Genomic DNA, 10,725 nt, shown 5'->3' with positions numbered 1-10,725 from the left:
TGTATGTTTAAATTTAGTTATGAATGACTTAGTTGGTTTGCAGTCATCATAAAAGACTTACGGTGGCTTTTTGAATTCCTAACTTCTTTCTAGACGTTGTGTACAACACAACACCCTTTAAATGTGTTTGCATAAATAAGACAGGTGGGGAAAATGACTAATAATTTAGCCTTTTCCACATGAACTCCTTCCTTTGGATGATCAATAATAACAGCACACTCTAGAGACCTCCCACTGCCTGCACCTGCACATTTTTGTTTTTAGCATTTTGGCTGCAGTAAACTCTCAGGTGCATCAGAAAGCAGCATAAGCGATGCTGCAATCTGACTGTGGTGTCACACTGCCTGCCTCCAAGATAACTGACATTTATGAGCTTCCTTTGCCGTTTCCTTTTGCCAACAATAAAAGCTGGGGGGAAAAAAAATAAAAATCTTAGACACTTCATCTTTTGAGGGTCACTAAGATGTCTGAGGGACATCCACAAGTAATTTGGTGACATTTCAGGTACAGACCAACTGTTTGATGTGAAGGATGGAGCTTTTTTCTTTTTTTAACCCTGTGAAGTTTAGCAGGTAGAGGTTGGGGCCATATGCCATGTTCTTTATGTCGTCTCAGGGAATCAGCTGTTAACTGTATGGGCAGCATTCATTATCTCCTACGGTCTCTATTATGTGAATTTCAGAGGGTTTTGAAAGGTTTGATGTGTTTATCCTTTATCTGTATTTATGCAAATGCTCAGAGTAGAACTAATATTTAAACATTAAATGAATAAATAAATTTTTAAGGTTTATTGTAACTTGTGTGCCTTCCGCCCGATGACCGCTGGGGGAGGCTCCAGCGCCCCCCAACACCCCCCCCGCCCCGCGACCCTGAGGGAGAAGCGGCTTAGAAAATGTGTGTGTGTGTGTGTGTGTAACTTGTGTGATTGCCTGCCTTGGCCTAGAACACCAGATAAAGCCACTGAACAGTTGAAAAGCAATCCATAGCTCAGTCAGTTTTCAAAAACGTTTCACTGAAAGGGAGATAGTGTTCAGCTAGGGCTTTTCGATGCTTCATGCGTATCAGCATTGACTTTAGTTTGAGTGTGTGTTTATGTGAAGTTGTGTTGTCATTCTGTAGTCAACGTGCGGTCCACATTAGAATATCTTGCTCTAAGCTAGTTTTCTGTATGAGAATACTGAATGGAGTTTTTGAAAATTGCTGATATTATGCCCTTTGTGAACAACAATGCTACAAAGCTGGTACATTGTGTCACAAAGACATTTGGCAAGCTTGTCTAGTGTGCTAGTACAGTAATTTTGGCAGTTTTACTGTTCAGTTTAAGTAGCTGGTGTTTTAAATTCTGTTGTGTGTAGTGTGACACAAAGTGATGTGTAATCTAATTATGTTTTCTTGTAACAAAGTAGCATAATGCATTACAGTTCAATTTCTTGTAATTTACATTTCAGTTGCTGACAGAATTAAGTTGCTTGTGTTACTCATATGTCTTTAAGACAACAATATTAGTTAAGCACAATACATTTAAAACCTATATTTACGCAACCTAGATTCTCCATGCCTGTACTGGAGGACTTTAATTGTGAACGTATGCTTTTAAACACTGTAAGAGTTCAGAGTAAAGGCAGCAAAACTGACCTGCCTTTTAAATGATGTCTCCTGTGCTTGGTTACTGCTTTATAAATAAAATAGAAATATTGCGCTGTTGCCTGTATTTTTCAGTTGGTGCTGATTTGTGTGGGTTTTAAAGAGTAACAGAAAAGCAAAGTAATGAGTAGTGAGATAGTGTTTGAGTGGAGGTGGGATTATGGTGTGGGATTGTTTTTCAGGATTTGTTCCTTAGTTCCAGTGAAAGGAACTCTTAATGCTTTAGCAGACCAAAAATATTGGACAACTTCATGCTCCCAACTTTGTGGGAACAGTTTGAGAATGGCCCCTTCCTGTTCCAACATGACTGCGCACCAGTGCACGAAGCAAGGTTCATAAAGACATGGATGAGAGAATTTGGTGTGGAAGAACTTGACTGGCCTGCACAAAGTCCTGACCTCAACCCAATAGAACACCTATGGGATGAATTAGAGCAGAGACTGCGAGCCAGGCCTTCTCGTCCAACATCAGTGTCTGACAAGTGTCCTCCCAAATGTGCTTTTGGAAGAATGGTGAAAAATTCCCATAAATACACTCCTAAACTTTGTGGAAAGACTTCACAGAACAGTTGAAGCTGTTATAGCTGCAAAGGGTGGGCCGACATCATATTAAACCTTATGGATTAAGAATGGGATCTTACTCAATTTCTTATGTGTGTGAAGGGAGATGAGTGAATACTTTTGTAAATATAGTGTATATTGGAATTGTTACAACCTTATGTTTTTTGTAGGGTGCTGTGGAATCTCTACCGTGTGGCATTAAAAGACTGAACTGGTGATGTCGGGTTAAAAGCTTGCGGAACCAATACAGCTTTGAAGTAATTTTATTAAAACCAACCACAATAAAATTGGTGTGCTATGATGACATCACAGAAAATACAAAACCTAACCATGCTTACCTACTCTAAAACAAAAGTGCTCACTACTCTACTCTTCCCTGGCCTGTAACAAAAAGTACATGTGGCGGCGCCCGCCCTCTGACCTAAGGAACTAGACAGAGTAGACTTCTATGTCGTGAGGATGTATAAGGATGCCCATCTTACCTCTTTGAAACCTCAGGTGTGACAGATAATCAACCAATGTCTTGTATAACAAAAGTTAGTGTGCTGCAAGTGTGCAGGTAAAATACCAAAATCAAAGTACTTCCCCTAAAACAAGAGGGAAGTTCTTGTAAACTGTCAAAAGAAGTACCAGTAAAATACCTAAAACAAAAGCACAAGACAAGAGATTAAAAACAAACTAAAAACACAGCATACGTGATCAGTCTTCTTTTCCTTCAGCCATCTTCAAGGCAACTTTTAAGGTAAGGCTGCTCCCTCCAACTACACCAACCAGGGCTTTGATTAGTCAGAGGTCCTCCTCACATGAATAATGGCAAAGCTGGTGCATCTGTGAAGGGAGAGACCAGCAGTGGCAGACACAAACAAAATAAAACAAAATACGTACTTACACGTAACAAGAATATAAGCCTACAGTTGACAGGTAATGCATGCTGTTTGTTTTGCTATACACCCCATCTGGAAGATGAGGTGTATATCCTGTACTACAGCTGTTCTTCTGCAGCGTATAGTGTCCTGTTCTGCAGGCTGCAATCAGTTTATTTTGTGAGAGCTTCATAAAGTGGCTGACATCATTTTTACATTAAGCTCAGTTTCATCTTGCCTTTTTTTGCTGGGAAACCACACTTGTTTTACCTCTCATTAAATGTATTGATTACTAGCACAGAGTGTTTGACTTTGAAACCTATGCAAACAATACTGCATAGTCAGCAGGAAACTATGAGGGAGCATTTTTCTTTTTTTGGTCTAGGGGGACATTATGAAGAGCATTATAGTGCTTTCAAGTACTTTGCACTCATCTCTGCTGAGCTGAAAAGCAGGTAATCTACGAGCAGGCTGTGATTCCATTAGGTAGAAGATTTCAATCAATAAGACTCAGTCCTGCTCTTTGAAAGGTTTTCCTGAATTGTAAGGAATGGTAAACCTCTGGCTTAAGCACATCTATGTTGTAGATATATAGCTGCATTGGACAGCCATATTATTCTCCATATATAGCCATTTTTGTGAAATTCCATTTAAATTCCCATAGATTTCATTTAGACCATTACAGCTGTATAACTTGACCACATCTGTCAGTGTATTAGTATCTAAAGAGTAACACTGTCCTTTTACTTATAACAGTTCAGTTCAGTCTTGAGCCTTGTGGCTTATTTGGATAGTAAACTATCGCCTCCTATAGAATATCTCCAGATGTTTGAATTATTAACAAATGATCTAGTGAAACTAGTTAGTTTAAATAGTGGTGTGGTTAGAGTTAGGATTTGGACCAGGGTTAGGACCAGGGTGAGGGTTGAGTTTAGGGTTTGTGTTAAAGATAAAGTTAGGGTTAGTATGAGAAAATAAGGTGGATTTAGTAGATATTTAGTTGCATGTAAGTTAAACCTTTACATGGCCAGAGATTTATTACACACTTCTATAACCTATGAATAGCTCAACTAGTTTGCACTGACGTCCCTGAATAATAAGGCTTGGTATAAATAAGCCTGGGATGTTAAGGTGTTAAAGGTAAAACAAAGAATCTAAAGTGAATTACCCAAATAAATTCTTATTGCATTGTAAAGTGATAAAGGACCATTCTGCAAGAAAGAAGGCAGTAGCTTCATTTGTAAATGAGGATTACTGGAGAAATTTACTGCTTGTAAGATTTATTACTGAGAAAAAGTAAATAGACAAAGAAGAAGAAAAACTACAAAATAATTTGTCAGTGTTTGCTTGGAACATGAGAAGCAAAAAATGCAACCAACTTCTAAGACTGAACTTTGGATATGTGGAAAAATATCCCTGCAGATTTCTTTGATATACTGAGAGCAACTTTCCTGAAAATAATAGAAGCTGTTAATAAAGGCAAAGTGTGGACACACCAAATGCCAAAAATTGGTGTTTTATACAGTTTTTGCCGTTTCTGTGTAATTTTATGTTTTTTGTTTTTTTTCCCTGATGCTGAAATAAAAACTTAAAAATAAATGCTCTCTGACTTTTTATGAGCATTATTTTGTAACACTTTGTAATTGTTAGACGACAAAGTTGAGGTGCTGTAGAGAAAACTTGATTGCCAGGACTGTGGAGGTTAGATGGATGGACAATATGTCAATCAGTAAAGCATCAGACAAATACAAAGAGGCAAGGTTTTCAAAAGCTTCAGAAGAAGAATAGTTTTAAGTTGAATATTTTTATGGTAAGCAAGTGTAGATTATGAGGTACAGATATGGTTCCAGGACCAATTATTGGTAAAGGCACTGGGCAGTACAAAGTCTGGACAATCGGGAGCCCATAAAGTGATCTGGATCTGAAGTGAATTACAAGCCTGTTTGTATGTAATTTGGCACTTCAGGCAACTCTGTAGTTTAACTAAGTAAAATAGTTTATCAGCTCTCTTGTAATTATGTTTATAGATACTTGTCTATGTCTAATTTTCTTTATGCTATTGTCTATGAACATCTGTCTAGACAGTTGGCTCCTTTCTAGAAACCTTTTTGATAATGTGACCTTTGGGTTGTGATGTTGATGTAATAGTGTATTGGATTACAGCCCCCTATGAATGTTTTACAGTTTATAGACAGAAGTAAGCAGTAACACCAGACAAGCTTTATTTCATGTTTACCACAGAAAATCACACTAAACAGCTTCAGTGGTCCCATCTGGACTCCACTGTTTTACATACAGATTCAAAATCTATGAATGCTGCTGGCCACCATCTCTAGAGTCTCAAGCATAGTTTACACCCCTGATTGAGATGAGACACAGACAGCGCTGTCATGCATCTGCAAAATTGGGGTTATGAGCTGCTGATCCCAATCACTAATGAAAATAAAAAAAAACTAAAACTCAATCATTTTCTCTCTCTCTCTCTCTCTCTCTCTCTCTCTCTCTCTCTCATATACAGCAAATTTACTTTTGTGTTTTTCCTGCTAGGGGTGTGCGATATTGCCAAAAAATGATATCTCGATATTTTCTGTAATTTTGTGGATAACGATAATAGACGATATTTTGCATTATTTAAAAATTTGTTTAAAGCCTTTATATATATATATATATATATATATATATAATATTCTTATATTTTTTAGCTTGCACTTCTTAAATTATATTAATTATTGCTTACTAATTATATTAATTGAAACAATATACTTAATGCATTTTCTTTTTTTAAGGCATATTTTATTTCAAACAAACAAAAACATTGAAATCAATAGTGCAAATAGAACAAATATTCAACAGACACAAAAACAAATACAACATTTGTAAACAAATTACTTGCTTCAAGTTTGGTCAAATTGCACAAAAGGCAAAAAACTATAGCATGTTTAAGTAAATGAATAACCTTAATACTGTATAATATATTAATATATATAATATAAGTATATATAATATTGCACATACATAACAAAAAGTATTAAACAAACTGAAGAACTTGCCAAAAAAGGTGCAGCACTTCTGGGGAAAAAAGGTTTTTAAAGCATTTGTAATCCAATGACTCTAATGTTAACAAAGTCTACAATTTTCAGACAAGAAAGTAACATTGTCTTTGTATCAAAATGACAGAAGGACAGAAAAAATAGCAGCATTTTCCAGCATCAATTTTAAGATGCACTGGGCTTCTTGGGATTTACCTCAAGTTGTGTGACAAAAACACCAGCCTGTCCACAGCATCTGGCTTCAAAGCAGCACGGTTACATGTAACAATATTTCCTCCGGTACTAAAAACCCTCTCAGAAGGGCTGCTTGAGGCAGGGATGCACAGGTACTTTTTCGCAAGCTTACCCAATCTGGGGAAGTTTACTTCTTGCGTTTTCCACCAGTCTAGTGGATTTACACCACTGTCCACTTCTGGTATCATCAAGTAGCTCTTGATCTCCTTTTCAATTATGGTGTGCAGGGACTCACATTCTTTGAATTCCTGCAATTTCTTAAAATAACTGCTAAAAGACTTTTGTGTCTTCTTTGCTGGCTCTCCTGTGTCATCATCCAACTTTTGCTGCTGATGCCTGAGCTGAAGCAGTTGAGAGACCTTGGGTAGGGCTGTCTTCCTCTGTTGCTATAGCCTGTAGTTCTGCTGTAGCTGTTGTCACAATGACTTTGATTGTGTCATCATCATTGTAGCGATTTTTGAACCGGGGGTCAAGTGTTGATGCCAGACTCAACAGTTCGTCCACACAGTCCTCTGTGTATTTTGTGTTAAGGTACTCAAGGATAGTTTGTTTGATTTTTTGGTTAGGCCTGTGTCATCAGATTTTATCTTCAGGACTTCAGTGTTAAACAAAGCCAGCACAGGTTTTAGGTAGGAAACTTACAAGTTTCTCACCTGAAAGAGCATCTGTGAACTCTAGAAGCGGCCCAAGTGCTTTGCTGACCGCTTCCAGCACCTCCACATCCTGCCATGTTGGGACAAGGTGTCTGTGCTTTTTGTCTTCAGCCAACACATGACGAATGGCCTTTTCCTGTTCAAGGAATCTCTCTATCATGCGCTGTCTTGAGCCCCATCTTGTTGGTGACTCTGTGATGAGTTTATGCTCCGGAAGCTTCAGCTGCTCTTGTGCATCAGCAAGTTTTTTCTTTTTTTTCCAGCTGTTGGAAAAAGCTCCGACCACCTTCTTGCAAACCCCAGTGGCTCTGTCTATTCTCGGATCCCGCATGCTCCTCTCTGAAAAATGTAATATATATATATATATATATATATATATAAAAAACATTACAACCTATTATATATTACATTATATTTAAATGTCATGTACTATTTAAAATATTGTTATTTGCATACAACAACAGCTTTGCTGTATGTTACACAATGTACATAACATTTTCACATTTGCACACACTACTGTAACAAAGTGTAACTTCAATTGCATTATATAAAAGTTACTCACCAATAACAATATGTAGTCTGTGTCCAAAACATGGAAGCCTCTTCCATTTGTTTATCCGTAGTGCACTGACAACATTAGCCCCACTGTCTGTTGTCATGCACACCATGCGGTCTTCTCGCAGCGACCAAGATGCCAGCGCATCTTGCAGACCTTGGGCAATTAACTCTCCTGTGTGATCTTCAGGAAAGTATGATGTTTGCAAACAGTAGCTTTGCAGGTGCCAAAATTCGTCGATGAAATGCGCTGTCAATGAGAGGTATGGCTCAGATGTTCTGCTTGACCATAAATTCGCCGTGGTGGAAAATGTGCGACGTCTTTTAGTTTATGCGCCAGAGTTTGGCGACATGATTCATACAGTTTGGGCAAAGCGGTTTGACTGAAATATTTTCGGCCAGGCAGTTTATATCTTGAATCTATAGTGTTTAAAAGTTGTTTAAAGCCATCTCGCTCAACTACTTGAATAGGCACCATGTCTTTTGCGATATAATATGTGACCGCGTCTGTTATCTCTTGCCACCTGCTGCCTTTTTTGTCGTAAGGCACTTTTTTATTAAATGCCTCTGTTAATGATTGCTGTGTGTGTGTTTTACCAGACACTTTAGTTGTTTCAGGTTTGTCTATGACAGCGGGCTCCCGCAGCTTTTCATATTCCTCATAATCTTTGCGGTGGTTTGTTCGGAGATGATGGAACAGGTTAGTTGTCGAGCTTCCTTTTACGGCAACCGCTTTCTTACAAAGTTTGCAAATTGGTGTCTTTTGACCAATGTCAGTCTTTTCAAATCCAAACCATCTCCACGCGAGTGAAGATGATCCTCGCCTAGGAATTAAATCTAAGGCGGTAGATTGCGAGGCTGGCGCATTGTCTTCACTCATGTTTAGCATTAGGCATTTATGCTAGCGCACAGTATGGACACTCTCAATGCGCACGCGCAGCAGCCGAGGCGCCCCCCCCAGTCTGTAGCATACTCGATAACGTCATCTTACACATCGTTAACGCGGCAATTAAGATATTATCGTAGACGATATATATCGCACACCCCTATTTCCTGCCCTTTTCATATTGTCTGTATTGTCTGTGATCTATGGACACTTTAAAAAGGCTGGCTAGCTATTGAGCAGTCATTCAATTAAAGTTTATGGTGCAGTTGTTACAATTGTGCTTAAAAAATGCTTTAATTAAAGCCGTTTATAGATAGATTATTATGATTGAGTTTTTTTTCTTTTCTTTAAAATGCAATTACATATGTAGTAAACATGTACAAGGCAATGTAAATTTAGAGAACTGAATATCACCTGCAGAATTAAACAATATCATGGTCCAAAATCAGGTAAGAAGTACCACATGTGAGCATTACAGAGCTTAACCCTGTAGCTTGAAATTTTCTAATGGTAATATAATTACCATATTATTACCACCTGGTCTAGTTTCTAATATTGCGTATTAAATTTATAAATGTACAGTCATATACAAACGTTTGGGTGCTCCTTCATTCTCTAAGTGAAAATAACAAACTCACTACAGAGAACACACTTCTGCACATTTTTGTGACTAGGCACTGTTTGCTGAGTTCAGCATATTAGATCAAAAAATTAAACATTGCTTGTTGCCTGTGCAAAAGTTACGGCACATTGATGTTTTATGTTTTAAGGTTTGCCATGTAAAGTTTCTCTGTATAGGTATACTTATTTTCATTTAGACAATCAAAAAACTTTTGCGTACAACTGTAACTATGCTATTGTAACTATATTCTACACAGGCAGCATGTATCACTGTTATTATCCAGTGGTTCTCTACATTTCTTTGGTTGGAAGCCAAAATACTGCACCTGTCTTCCACGCAAGCTCGGCGTAGACATTTCACTCTGTACTGGAGAACAGAGCTGGCATACTCTTTGTTTGCACATATCCCAGCATTTATTACCAGATTGGAACCAGATTTTCCAAATGGCATTCAAATTATGTATGGGCGTTGTTAATTAGTTGGTGATGTTTTGTTTGCTCAGGGGTGTCCAGTTTTGTCCTGGAATGGTTACAGGTTTTCGTTCCAAACAAAAAGAAGCACTCTTGATTCCCCTTGTTTATTCAGTTGGTCTGTCTTTAAAACAGTTGGTGAGGTCTGTTCCTGCTTTGTTGGAATGAAAACCCGCAGCCACACTGGCCTTTCCGCGGAGGACACTCTGGCCTGATTTTTTGTGAAATTACCATAGATTAGCATTATCGTTCAGTGGGAATGGTTAAATAAAGGTGAAGCTTTAAGAAAACATCATGTGGCATGTGAAAGAAAATAATTTGCGTTATTTGGTCTTTAAATTATCACAGCGTTCTATCAGTTGTTGGCACAAAGCTAATGTGTAACCCATTTAGAACACATCCTTCTTTTCTTTCTTCAAGACGTGAAGGCCACCATCAGAAATACATACAAGCAAAGATTCAACAGAGTGCAATGTGTCGAACAAGGATTTAATAAATACGAAAGCAAGCTGTTTCAAAACACAGAGAAATACAGAATATCTTTTTTATAACCCTTTAAACACAAACATGACATCGAGATATACGAGTCTAGTGAGGTGAGCAAACACTCAAAATTACACACACACACACAATTTTCCCTGTCTTTGGGGTCTGCCATTAGCTTTTATCTAGTAATCCAGAAATTTATCTATGCCCACACACACGCACACAAACAGTTTTAAGGCATTGGTGGCCTGCAGACTATGATGATGTAGCTCGCACTTTATTCTCTCAACCTCTAGTCTACATCAGAAGATTCAGTCCACTTAATCTACCTTGCTTTAATATTCATATAGATAACAATGTCTAAATGCTCATATTTACAACAGAGTAGACATTAGGGTATTCCTTGCCCCCACAGGAATGAGCACGTTACTGTTCGGGAGAAAATTCCCATTGGATAAGTCTTGTGTTTTGTTTCGTGGCAATGGTGCACAGAGGCTGTGACATGAAATCCCTTTATTCTTCTTATAAGAAAACACGTAGCAAAACGATGTCATATTCAAAAAACAGGGAGCTTAACCTTGTCCAGCATTCCATTGGAAAAACTATAATCTTCTTGCTGTACACTGACATTAATTTTAGCAAAAAATTAAATTTTGTTCCGTTTAAAAAAGAAGGGAAGCGGTTTGGCCATGACGACTGTGG

This window comes from Pygocentrus nattereri, chromosome 6 (assembly GCF_015220715.1).
Source record: "Pygocentrus nattereri isolate fPygNat1 chromosome 6, fPygNat1.pri, whole genome shotgun sequence".
NCBI classification, from domain to species: domain Eukaryota; kingdom Metazoa; phylum Chordata; class Actinopteri; order Characiformes; family Serrasalmidae; genus Pygocentrus; species Pygocentrus nattereri.
Note: the sequence above shows the minus strand (reverse complement) of the source record.